General features: G+C 35.4%; 1 non-coding gene across 1 annotated transcript; it reads left to right on the forward strand.

The window, feature by feature from the left end:
• Nucleotides 1-1,617: 1,617 nt before the first annotated feature.
• On the forward strand, nt 1,618-1,688 carry TRNAG-GCC (transfer RNA glycine (anticodon GCC)). The gene has a single exon. It is a non-coding gene; the product is annotated as a tRNA-Gly (tRNA).
• The last annotated feature ends 11,672 nt before the right edge of the window (nt 1,689-13,360 follow it).

Below are 13,360 nucleotides of genomic sequence, written 5' to 3' on the forward strand. Positions count from 1 at the left end.
GGAGAACAGCGCAGTCTGAATTCATGACAGCATTTTTCTGTCAGTGTAGAGATATGATTTCAGCTTCGTTTCATTTTTGGTGGCTGATGCATTTGGAAATCTTGTTGATGGCTTTAGACTAATTTCAATTAGCTTGAGTGAAGACGGGTGCTAGTCGGGGTTATATATGTACATATATATACATATATAGAAATAAATATATATATAAGTATATTGTGTTGAGCCTGCCAACGAATGTTAATACCGCAATTGACTTAACATTAAAGCTCATCATAGAAACAGCAACAACAATTTTCAGATTGTTGTTGTGCTACTTACCATTAACGTTTAGGCCCATTTGGCCAACAGGTTTCAACGATATGTTTGGAAGAAATAATTATGCATATTTGAGCCGCAATTCAAGTAGATTTTTTTGTGTCGCCAATGTGCAACAGGGCTGTTAGCCATCAAAGGGCCCTAATATAAAAGGAAGAAAAACAAGCATTCCATGTAGCGAAAAAGCCGCTAACAGCTGGCTTTTTGGTGAGCAGCGGTTTGTGGACCCGCCCACTTTCCGCTCTCTTTTACACTTTGTACTCATTTACATTTAAATTAAATTCCGTTGCTTAATTTATTTTGTTTGTATATTTTTTTTTCTTTTTATTATCCTGCTCTACGTTTACTATTTGTTTTTGTTTCTTCGTGTGTTTCTATTTTTGTTTTTGTCCTTATCACGATTTATGTTGTTGGGATTTTCTTTCTCTTTGAGTATGCAATTTCTGTGGATGCTATTTTAAAAATTGCTCTAATTATCATTTTTTTATTGTTCTTGTTGTGTAATAAAATAAAATAAAATTTAAATTGCAAAGCGCACGCAAATTGTTTGAAACGAATAAAAATATAATACACTTTATAATCTTTTGTATCATTGATAGATAGCTCACGACCTACAATTGTGTAATATAATAAGTTTTACTTATTCTATATACAATATAATAAAATACAAAAAATTATATATTTATATATATAATTATAATATATAATTATTATATATAATTATATTAAATTAAAATTCAGTTTTGTATATTGCGTTTTTAATTTAGTAGAAATGAACTTGACAAATGAGTTGTTTGGCATATTCCTGACGCATTATTCGACAAGTTGACAATAAAACAAAGTAGTAAGTAATTGTTCGATGTAAATAAAAATGAATCACAAAATTATTGGGGAATGTGGAAATATTTACAGTTACAATCAATTAAGAACATACATAAAGACAAAAACAATACTTATTATTTAATTTCACTTCACACGCTTATAACCCACACAAAGGCCAATAATACCTTATCAATATAACTGATAGATTCTAGGTTTATTTTAAGTACAAAAATATGTATTTGTTTATATAATTACTTTTTATGAGCAAAAGCATGCAAATTTCTACAGCTGACATTTTGTTTTCCTATCATGCGGCAACGTTTGCATGAATAAGTTCGCGCTCTATGCAACCTTCACAAGTAAAATCAGCAGCTAATACTTATTTATAGTCTAGTTTAATCTACTCAAATAAAAATTGAAAATAGGCCAAAGAAAGTTGAACGCCTTATGTTTATGGTAAACGAAGAATTCATCTATAGAGCATCGGTGGTTCAGTGGTAGAATGCTCGCCTGCCACGCGGGCGGCCCGGGTTCGATTCCCGGCCGATGCAATACAATTTTTTCTTACATTTTTGTGTATCAACAAAACGAATCAAATATTTTATATATACCTTTAATTAATTCTAAACGGATATTATTATTTTTTATTTGTGTCAATGTTCTTTATTGATATAAAACTTTCAGGTTTCTCTACAAATTGCAATTATTCAAAACAAAAACATGTATTTCCAGAATTAAATTATTCACTTTTGTGGTTATTTCTATGTCCAGCATCCAGCGTACATCAGATTTGCTACCAATTGATTTACAAAATTCCCACTCCGCATTCGAATGCACATTGCAATTTGGAATTTCTGTTTTGATCATTCGAAAAATAAAGCTAAATATTGCAGCTGCACGTTTTATAATCAGCTCTCAATGTGCACAAGATTTTGAAAATAATTTAAATAAGAACATTACACATTTAGCCATCCATAGAAACCAGAACATTTCACATTTGCACACCATTAAAATCATAAGCCGAAACATATTTTGGCAAATTCAACCGCATGAGGAAAGGGGTTACCAGGTGGAAGGTGGGGCGAAAAACTTTTTAGGCAAATAAGGATTTCAACAAAATACATATAAAATATGTAATTTTATTGTGGTTTTGCCAAAAAGGCCCTCTAAACAAAAAGCAGACATACACAGAAGTTGATCCCATTGAAATCTGTTAAAGAGTTTATTATACAGTTCTAATTTGCGGCCGTGTTAAGCTGGCAAACAGGCAAGAACAAAAACATTTGCAAATTTATTTGAAACGAGTTAAGAATCTACAAAAAAAAAAAAATGGATGTGTGTATGCAACTCAGTAGCAATAAAGGCATAAATAAACTGTGAGTGACATCACAACCGCCCAATACCCTGTAAATGCTTTAATGGTGTAACCTTGCAATTTAGTTCCATAGATCAAATTCCTTAACTCATAATTCAGTACAGAAAAAATAGTTATATTTTTATATTTAAAATTGAATTAACTTACGTAAATAACTAGTTTATGTATTCCAGGCGTTCAGGCAACTAAGCAGATACTAATAAAAGCTTTGACAAAAATAAATATACCCCTTTGCCACTTTGCATACCAAAGGTGAAAAGTGGAGTGCAGTGAGTGCCTCTCGTTATTGTTATTGTCGCTATCGCTGGCTTATCACTGGCCACACTGTAATTGGTTGTGGTCTGCTGACTCGCCCAAAATTGTGCCAACATGTTACGCTGCCCCAGACAGGCCCCCAGACAACAGAAATTGTATTTTAACTCCACCCTCGTAGATAACCAGTTATGGGTTCTAATGCATATGGGAATTCTTGTACTGTTGCAGCCCCCGCAAAACAAAAACATAAAAATTCCCAAGGGTAAAATTAATTTCACGTTGTCAACAATATTTTTGCATACACCGAAACTGAAACCGAAAGACAACACAAGAACAGGAATAGAAAGGTTTAAGAAGGGGTGTGCATGTGTATTAGTGTGTGTCTGTTTTTTGAGCCCCATGTAAGGAGTTGTAACTTTTAATTAGAAACTCTTGCTGGAGTCAGTCCCTAGGCGCTGTCGCTCACTCCTGGCCAGGTTTTGCTCTTCGTTTTGTTAATTTGCGTTATCGTTATTTATGTTGCTGTTCTGTGGTCATTATATCATTTAAACTGATAGTTTTATGCCCTAAACAAGTGTCTGGTGGGTCAAGTGTGTGCTTAAAAGTTTTCAGTGTGTCACCAAAGGTGGCGAGGAAAAGTTTTACAAACTACAAAAGCTCAGCTCACAATAAACTTAAGCAATTGAATACAATCTATGTGAGTGGCTAGTAAATTGTCATAAGGCGCCAAGTTGGAGGAGGGCTAATATTTTATCGTATTTAAAGAATTAAAATCTTTAAATTAATTAGATTACGATTTCCGCAAGTCAGTTCAAAGACAAATTTAAAATATTTGAAATAATACACCAATCTTGACTTCTGGCATATGCGATTTTTATATAACTTTATAGCAAAGGTGTGCTGCCCGTGAAATATTTACGAACAATGAGAGCGTAAGAGCTCATATTTATATATTAATATGTAATAAAATTAAAAACAATAGAAGGCACATTAAAAATTAAATAAAAGTTTGCGCTCTCAAGTGCTGCCTGGACAATGAGGAATTGTAAAATAGAAAAGGAAAATAGTCAAAGTCAAATTTAAATAAAAAAACAATATATAAAGAAAATTTTTCAAGGTATTTTAGAAAGGAGGCCTCATTGAACATTAAACATTATCAAAATATGCGAAAATTAATTCAGACTCGTAAGCAAGAACCATAAATATGCTAAACATTTGACGGGGCACTCTGCATTTGTCCATAAATCTTAAAGTGCATTCAACTAAGCCACAAAACTAACCGAAAAAAATAACGTACATACCTATCAAAATGCTATGCTTAAAACATCCTCGTATAACACAAAATAAAAAGTATTGAAAAAATAAAAACTTGGCTGTTGAAAATAAAAATCTTGTGGCGCACGGCCCTGACCATAAACTAGACTATGAATTTCACTGCAGCCGTCGCCGCAGCAGCCGCGACAACGACTAACAATTTGAAGCACACATTGCCACATAGTGTTGCAGCCCGTTGGCTAACGCTGTCGTCCCAGCCTTTAGGATTGGCGCTTTAATTACGAAACTTTTGTCGGGAGAGTTGCATATTCGCAGCACGAAAGAACTGTGCAAAAGCATACACCGAGCAGAAGGTCTACAGGCAGAATGAGCAAAATAGTCAGCACAAGTTTTATCGTCCCTTTGTCGATGCGTTTATTTAAGCATCGATGCTTCTTAGCGCTCATTTTTTTTTAGAAGAAACTTACTTATAATGTTCTTCTTCTTTTTGGAGCTGGAAAGCTGGGCACATCAAACAATCATTAGCATCAAGTGCAGACGAGGAAGTTTTCGCAATTTTTGGCACTGGATAAAAGAAATGGGACACTCAAAAGGAGCTAAGAATATAAATAAATAAATAAGCACATTTAAGTCAGGGGTTGGCATGACGAGCAGATACTCTTTTAGTGTTTATTGCCGATTATCTGCTAATAATCGCTCGAGAGCATTTTTATTAGCAATCTTTAACTTAACCTATTCCTGGCTGTGCAGAGCCTACAATATTTTATGCAAGACTTTAATTTTTGTGTATACCTCATAAAAAAGTCAGCAGATCTATATTAATAGGGTATTCAGCTTGTCCATCGCTGCAAACAAAAAATGGTTTAACTTTAAAAACTGTACAAAATTGAGTGCCCGCTGGTCACATAGCTCTCCAGTTTAAAGCTTTTGTCACATTTTCCTTTCCGTTTTCAACAACTTTAATGAAGCACTCTTAATTAATCTTAAGCTTTAGCTGCACTTTGAAATGGGTTTTGGCTAATGCGCTTGGAGTGTGCCAAGGCAACCGGACTTTTCGCTCAACTTTTTAGGGTTTTCTGGCCAATTTAATTATTGGTATAAATGGTTATTTATATAAATGAAATTACGATCTTTTCTTTGCTAGCTTCGCTGGGTTATTATAATATATATTATTCGTAAATATGTCCTTATTCGTTTTGATTAGGCCATTAAAATGTTTACCACGCATCTATTCAATCGCGCAGATCACCTACCCACTCCTCCTGCGAATCTATGCCATTATTTTTCAATTAACACTGTTAAAATGTAATTTTTTATACACTTTTATATACTATACATATATAAATGCAATTGCTCGTCGACGAGGAGGTTGAATAAATAATGTTTAAAATGCAAGTAATACCAAAATTGTTTGTGCAATTCGCGCCAACTTCAAATAGATGCAAACCAACCGCATTCAATAGACTTCCATCATTAATGTTAATTACCAATCCATTTCAAATGCAATTGTAAACATTAAAACTGTCATGTCCAATGGGATAACATATCTAGCACATTAAACGGGCTGTTTATTGCCTCTGCTGCGGTCCAATCAACAAACTAAGTAAACGCTGGATAGGAAACCCATTATTGCTTAAGTTGCTCATTTGAATTTGCCTTCATATGAATTGAGTCACCTCAACCGCCCAACACAAAAACTTCTGCTCCAATTTATTGAGAACATATATGTTCTTATTCACATAAAGGCGGCCGATACCCTTGCAGACATTTCCCTTGTACACATTTTCTATACAAGATCCTACTTATCAAGCAGGTATTTAATACAGTATCCAGATGTTGATAAACTTACTAATGTCGATTATAGTCAAGATATCCTAATAAAGAAAAATATAATCCAGATCAGCTACCTAATCGACAGATTTGAGACTGTCAGAGCGTACCTATGACAGTTTTGTAGTTTACAAAGAACAAAGAAAAGGTAACCTTCAATTATTATGAATGAATACCTTCCATGTTGTATTTCTCTCCATTATGATAACAAACAAAAAAAAAACACATAAAATAAAAATTTAGTATCGGAGATAGAAGTGAACCAGCAAGCAACCACTTGTTTGTTCGACGCTCAGACAGCTACCGATTTTACCACTTTCTGCTTGAATTTTCCGTAATCCTCACTCAATGTTCAAAGGAATGCGTACAAATTTCAAAATGCGTGCAAATTGGAAATTGGAAATTCAATCGTTTATTGATAAGGGCTTTAATATACTATAAATATAATATAGTATTAATAATATTTAAAAATTGTAAAAAGCAATAATAATAAAATTGCATTGCAACCGCATAAACTAAAGAATTAGTTTCACAATCTTCGCGGAAATGAATAGTTCGCAACTATGTTTATAGCCGCCAATCCCAAGTTTTAAATGTGGTTTTTGCATCAAATGCTGCAAGCTATTGATAACCCCGATGCTTTTCCGCTTAGTTTTGCATTCTTTATCACAATCACAATTTGCATTACTGGGCTTTTATTGCATTTCATTAGCAGCAATTAGATGCGTTACTCGAATATAAAATACGTCGCAATTATTTATGCACGATTCGCCATTGTTATTTACCCTGGCATGCGATACCATATCCCACACATTTACACACACATGATTGTGCATATATAAATAACCTTTATGTATATAGAAAATATCGGTTACTGATTGTAATTTAATTAGCATTTAATAATAAATGCTTTTTATTGTTAGCAAATTATTTCAATTTTCATTATGTGGTAATAAATATTTTAGTTTTCCCTAATTTAATTGTGAAATTAATTGTTCTATTGGCCAATAATCATAAATTTCCAGCATTTATTAGATGGAATTTTTAATTAGACATTTCGTTAGAGTTTTCTAGATAAATTGATTTAATTGATGACGGTAATTTGGCAAAAGAGTGTTGTTGTTGTTGTGCTTTTATATTTGATTTTCTTTCACAACAGCTTAATTTGCATTACTCTAACTTTTCGATAGAATCTTATTGCTCCACAAAATAAGAGACGTTCTTTTGAGAAAACAAATGTTAATCTAATCCTAGCGCTATAACCTTTTCACAATGTTTTGCCATTTCATACATTCTTTTCTATTTTCACTTTCTTTTCAATTACATGACACTTTCACAGCAAAGCAAATGGCACATCTCTCAGACAATTTACCTGAACCCACCAGAAAAATGCAAGTAAGAATCTTATGTCGGGTATGACCGACTACGAAATACTTTCTTATGGTACAAACAAAATGTACAACAGCGTAAGCAACTTATTTATGAAGAAATATCGGACGGTCTACGCGGAAATAATGAATGGTCCTTAAGGGGGAAACTGCAGCTTTCCCTACTTTCCCTCGTGTTTGAAAGAAGAACAAGATAACATTTTCCAAGCTTAAGATCTACAAAGGGCTCCACTGTGGTTCCTTGTAATATGCGAAGCCGGGTCTTGGCGAGGGATCTGAAGATTCCCACGTTGGGCAACATATATCACAAGCAGATCACCAGCTACGTGGTATCTGGTTCAGTTGCAAGGACGCTTTGCAGAAAGCGTCAACAGAAACTTCACAGGATTCTTACGCTAGTGATATCCCCACCCACTAGATGGCTAGATAATATCCAAAAAATATCTTTAAAGCAACGTGTGACATTAGCCATTAATGTTTAGAATGTTAACCCTATACAGCCAAAAAAAAAAAAAAAAGAGCTTTGCGCAAAACCAATGTACTCCTATTCCAGTTTGCGAACGAGTATTAAAATACACAACTCACTGGTGCAAAAGGCAAACTTTTCATAAATTCTCATGAGCATTAATAATCATTATTGCATACATATCACATGTTGTATTTCTACCTCAACACACATACTCCCACATGTACACATATGTGCATATCTAGTACTGAATCTTTCTTTCTATTTTCTTGCTGCTCCTCACCCATTCAAAGTGGGTTAGAAAGGGTAAAATGAGCTAGTGACAATTAATGTTACAGCTTGAAGGAATCATCTTCGACGCTATACAGAATGTATAAGCTTGATCAAGATGATCAGAGCTATAAAAACAAAAGACCCGACATTTTAAAAATTCACATATTTTCATGTATTATGTAAAAAATTTCTAAATATACTTTCATAGATACGATTAACAAGACTTACTGAATAATTAAATGTGTGTCGTAGTATGTATATATTAAGAATAAAAAGTAAGTTCGAGTGTTTGCATCACCCTAGTTCAGGCTACAGGGTATTTCTTGGCTGGGTTCTCTTAACAGAGCACTCTTGTTTGCTTTATTGTTGTCCGGTTGCTCTTGGCTTGTGTCATGCTTACAATTTGTCAAATTCACTCAACTGTATGACCAAAAAATTTTACACACACCCACAAAAAACAAGTAAGTTGTTCTAGGCGGGAGCTCCCGACTAGGGAATACCCTGAACACTCTTATTCCAACACCAAATGCAGCTCGCAATATACGCTCTTTTGCATTCGTAGTTACGAAGATAAATTAAAAAGAAATCCCCTTGGCAGGGGATTACTTGCATTACTTGCTGCCGCCTCTACCCAACAGTCACACCATTTATTTCTTCTCAATAAGAAAGAAAAAAAAATTAAAATAGCAGCACCGAAAACAATACAATCACAATTGCAATACAGTTGATAGAATTCGAAGCAGACGAGCATGAATGTGTGTGTGTATATGTATTCAGAAATTCTTGGAATTTGCTTTAGCTGCCGCAAACACGTTTCCTTAACCGATCTTGATGAAATTTTTATCAGTACATCTTATTGAACCTATAAAATATTAGTGTATTCTCAAAATGCCAAAATATACATGTATACTTTATGGTGTCGCAGATGCTTCTTCTGCCTGTTACATACATTTCCACAAATACATTATACTCTATTTACCCATTTTCAATGGGTTGAGGGTATAAAAAGGGTGGCCAGCTGGCGAAATACAAAACAGAAGCGAAAAATGAAGGCTGAGGCTTAAGCCTAGTCCAGATCCGTGTCTACAACAGGCTACAGTTACAGAAATACCCCCGATATACAAGCACACGCACACATCCAAATAAACACAAAAAGTAAACATAAAATTGCACATTTTTCACATTTCGCACATAATTTTTGTATTTTTTTTTTTTTTGTTTGCCCATACTAAACAATAAAATTAGGGTCAATTTTTGTTGTGTGAAATATGTATATTGTGGTTTTTGTTGCTCAGGCCTGGTGTGGGGGGAGCGAGCGCATGCTTGTTATTCTTAACCCTTATCAAAAACATTTTTTTTTTCCTCTACTGATTACAATATTATTTTACTTTTTACTCCAGTGGGATTTATGTGTCTGAGCTGTAAACTTAACCATTTTCTATGCGGAATTCTTATTATTTTCGCTTAACACAATCACAACTCAGCAAACGATTTACAATCTTTGGGTTCCGTACACATTATTATTTTGGGCAACGCAATTTGCATAAAAGCGTTTGGGGCTGCTAATTTCTTCGAGCGTAAACTATAAAATAAATTCCTATTTAAAGGTAATTTGATTTCGGCATTTTTTGTTTTGTCTGTAAATGGATCTGACATTTTTCTTTTCCTTGCGGCTTATCTGCGCCCCAATCGGGTCGCGAGTGCACTTATTTTATGTCAAACTTTAAGCAAAACTTTTTACGCTGCTGGGCACACCTGGCGCAAAGGATTTTTCAACTCGTTCAACTTGACAACCCTTTCACCCCACTCTCGTAGTTAGTTAATTAATACCAGAGGAGATACAAGAGAAGCTGCACTGATGGATCTATAGTGCATATATCAATGAGCACTGTTGAAAACTTCCTATTGGATTGGTTAAAACTTTCCGTCTGCATTTTTTTTGTTGCTGGTTGTTGTTCCCTCTGATTTACATAAGAAATCGAAGTAAGGAATTTAGATGACTACATCACTTGAAAAGCATTCAGGAAGAAAATGGGGAATGCTTTTTATATATAAGATAAGATAAGTAATCGATTGATTCGATACAAGCAACATTAAGGTAATGAGAGCTCGTCATGTTTTATACGAAGAAAAAGCGTAAGCTGATCAAGCAAGATCATTGGGGATGATAATTGCCAGAGTGCTTTAAGCATGCTTGAAATAAACAAATATGAAAAACTGAGAGTAAGCAACTATATAAGTTTGATGATTGAGCAATGTTTTACAGAAAAGAAAGTTTTAAGTAATAAACAAACAAAGAGCTCAAAAAGAATAAAACTTTATTTAAAAACTAGGTTAAACATCAAAAACACCCTTTCAAAAGCTTTACAAAAGTCCTTCAAGCGGTAATACATATTTTCTTATAACGAAACATTTTCATATCTCGCACATTAACACCGTCTGCCCATAAGAGTCTTATTTCAAGAGCTTGTCGAAGTGTTTATTGCGCATAAGCTACAAATATGTAGTCGATAATTGATTTGAGCTGCCTGAAATGTCACAAGCTAATGATTCAAGAGAATTTCCCAGGCAGAGATATAAATGGAAAGAGGACATACAAACAAAAGCAAGCCTCCAAAATCATAAGAATAAACAAATACAAAAACTCAAACAGAAAACACACACCCAGAAAGAGAGGTATGGAGAGAGACGTGTCATAAACTTGTCGCCCTACCCCAATGAAAAATGCCAAGAAAAATATCAGTAATAACAACAAAATAGTTAAGTAAATAAATGCATAAAAGAAAAATTACCGCCCTCCATTTACGTACGACAGGCAACATTTAAAATCTTACAATCAGTGCAACAATTTAATAAATAAGTGAAGATGTGTGTGTGCGCGGGTGTGTGTGCGCGTAAGTGTGTTAGTTGGGGCTGGTGCAAATGACAAGTCTATGTACACAGTGCTAGCATATGAGCAACATTTATGTTGCCCGGGAAGGCCGTTGCATGGCAAACGACTACAGTTGCAGTTGCAGTTGCCAGGCGGAATAAATGAGACAAACATCCCAGTGGGATAACAGACCCGTGCAGAACTAATGAAAGTTCTACTGTCGAATACGGTATCACTTAAGAAAGTCTTACAAGTCATACATATGTTGACTTTGTTCTACAATATTTTTTGATGCTACGAATTAACTTATAAGATTTTTATTTTAGGTCTCTTACTTTCTCATCCTTACAATTGACATTTTGCCACTTATGTTTCCGCCTGCATTAGTATCATGCTATTAAGCATATCATAATTAGACATATTCTACTGGCCTTCATTCGGCTATCAACGCCTTTATTCCCATTTGAAAAAGCTTTTATTATCGAAACATTCCATAAACTATTGCTCTCTGAGTTTTCTCTTTCTGAAACTTAGCGAGTTAACTCCAATTTGAGCTCTGCCCTGTCACTCTCTTTTGTACCTTCTCTCATAAAGACTACAGTAAGGTTTTCACACCAAACGAATTACACAGACCGCGTTCAGCAGGGTCCCTGCTCAATGTGTACAGCTAGTTGAGTAAACAGCTGCAGCAGCCGCAGCCATAACAACATCAGCAAAAGAAGCAACATGAGCTGACGCCCATCACTAGCAACATGATTACAAACATGCGCTTGGCATTGCGGCATCTGAGGCAGCGCCTGAAACTGAAGCTGTGCATCCGATAGCTGCCATCACACACACGCGCACACAGCCGCTGCTGATGCCAACCGCCACTTGTCTGACTGACATTAATAAATCGCTTTTATAGCATCAGCTCGACTGCGCTGAACTGGCTACATTTCCACTAACTTCCACTTCCACTTTCTCACTCTTCACTCTACAGATATGTGCATTTGTTGCTGTTGCTTCGTTGCTCTAAGCTGGAGCGTGCACATCGGCAACGCTTTATTAATTCCACATCAATGCTGGCGCCTGGCCACACAGTTCAACTGACCCAGGTTTTCTCACACTCTTGCTCTCTTCCCCGCTCGTAACGAAATTGTTTTTGTTGTGTGACCCAAAGCCACACGCAAGATGCAAGATGCAACTGTTTCATTGCTTACATTAACGCGCACACGTAGATATATCAAAATTTGGCTAATCGAAACAAACGTCAACATTCAACAGTGCCGGCCCATAAAAGTGATGACAGCAGCCATTGATATGATCATGAGTTCAAGATTGTAGTTTCTACTAGGAGAAGACATTATAAGGGTTAATATGCGGTCTATTTATTTTAGTTGGCATACAATTGAATGGATTGTTGGTAGTCTGTGAATAAGATGGCACAATAAATGTTTGATTTTAGAATTAGCTATTTTATTGATTAATCAGCGTTTAAAGCCGCTGTTGCCTTTTGCGCCATTTGTGGGTCTTTAATTGTGAGTCGCCAGGTTTTTAACAATGTAAAAACTTGTTTTGGACTTGTTGTATTTTGTTGTATGGTTTACAAAATTTCTATGATGAAACTGTCAGGTAGCCGGCCTGAGGGGAAGTGGCCGCGTCGCCCTGGGGTTGGGTGGGCGGAATTGAGAAGGGAGCATTGCGGTTAAGAGGGAAGCCGGGGGATCTTCAGATATCTGTGAAGGAAGCTGTTGTGCACATAATATGAATATGGAGCTCATGCCATCTGGCGGAGAGTATTGCTTTGGCGAGATGGGACTCTTTTACGGTTTAAAGGAGCAGCAAAGCCCCAGATCTGTATGGCGTATTTTATAAATGAGTTTGAGGCCGATCGGATGGTAAAAAAAAGCCGCTATAATTTTCCGAAATTAAAATTTTTGTTACCATACACCATACCTACAGTGAAAATTTCAATGCCTTTACCCGTGCGGCAGTGAGTCAGTCAGTCTAGGCGAGGACAAACAGTTTTATATATAAAGATAGTTTTTGTTATTTTGAACTGTGTCATTTCTTTTTTTTTTTCATTTTAACAATTAACATTGATTTTATATGTTTATGCGTTTTTCAATTAACTTTATCATTCTCTTATCTTTGAGCTAACAATTTTATCAGGCACTGTAAGCCATCCATCAAGCTACTTCCATTAATATTAAATATAATAATATGCAAATAGCATGCAAAAATCACATGTCCCAGTTGCGCTGTGTGTTAACACACACTGGAACGGGCACAGAGCCAGTGTTGACAAAGCAATCTCTCTGTCTCTCTCTCTCTCTCTCTTTCTATCGCTCTCTCTCTCTCCCTAAGACACACTTGGGACTTTCGGTTGGGTTTTCAATAATCTCTTAAGCGTCGCCTTATTGTGTGGCATATATTAAATTGGGAATACGCATTAACATTTAAATTTGTTTTCAATTTTGTCAACCACGAATTATTGTGTAGATATG

This window comes from Drosophila virilis, chromosome 2 (genome assembly GCF_030788295.1).
Source record: "Drosophila virilis strain 15010-1051.87 chromosome 2, Dvir_AGI_RSII-ME, whole genome shotgun sequence".
Lineage (NCBI taxonomy): Eukaryota > Metazoa > Arthropoda > Insecta > Diptera > Drosophilidae > Drosophila > Drosophila virilis.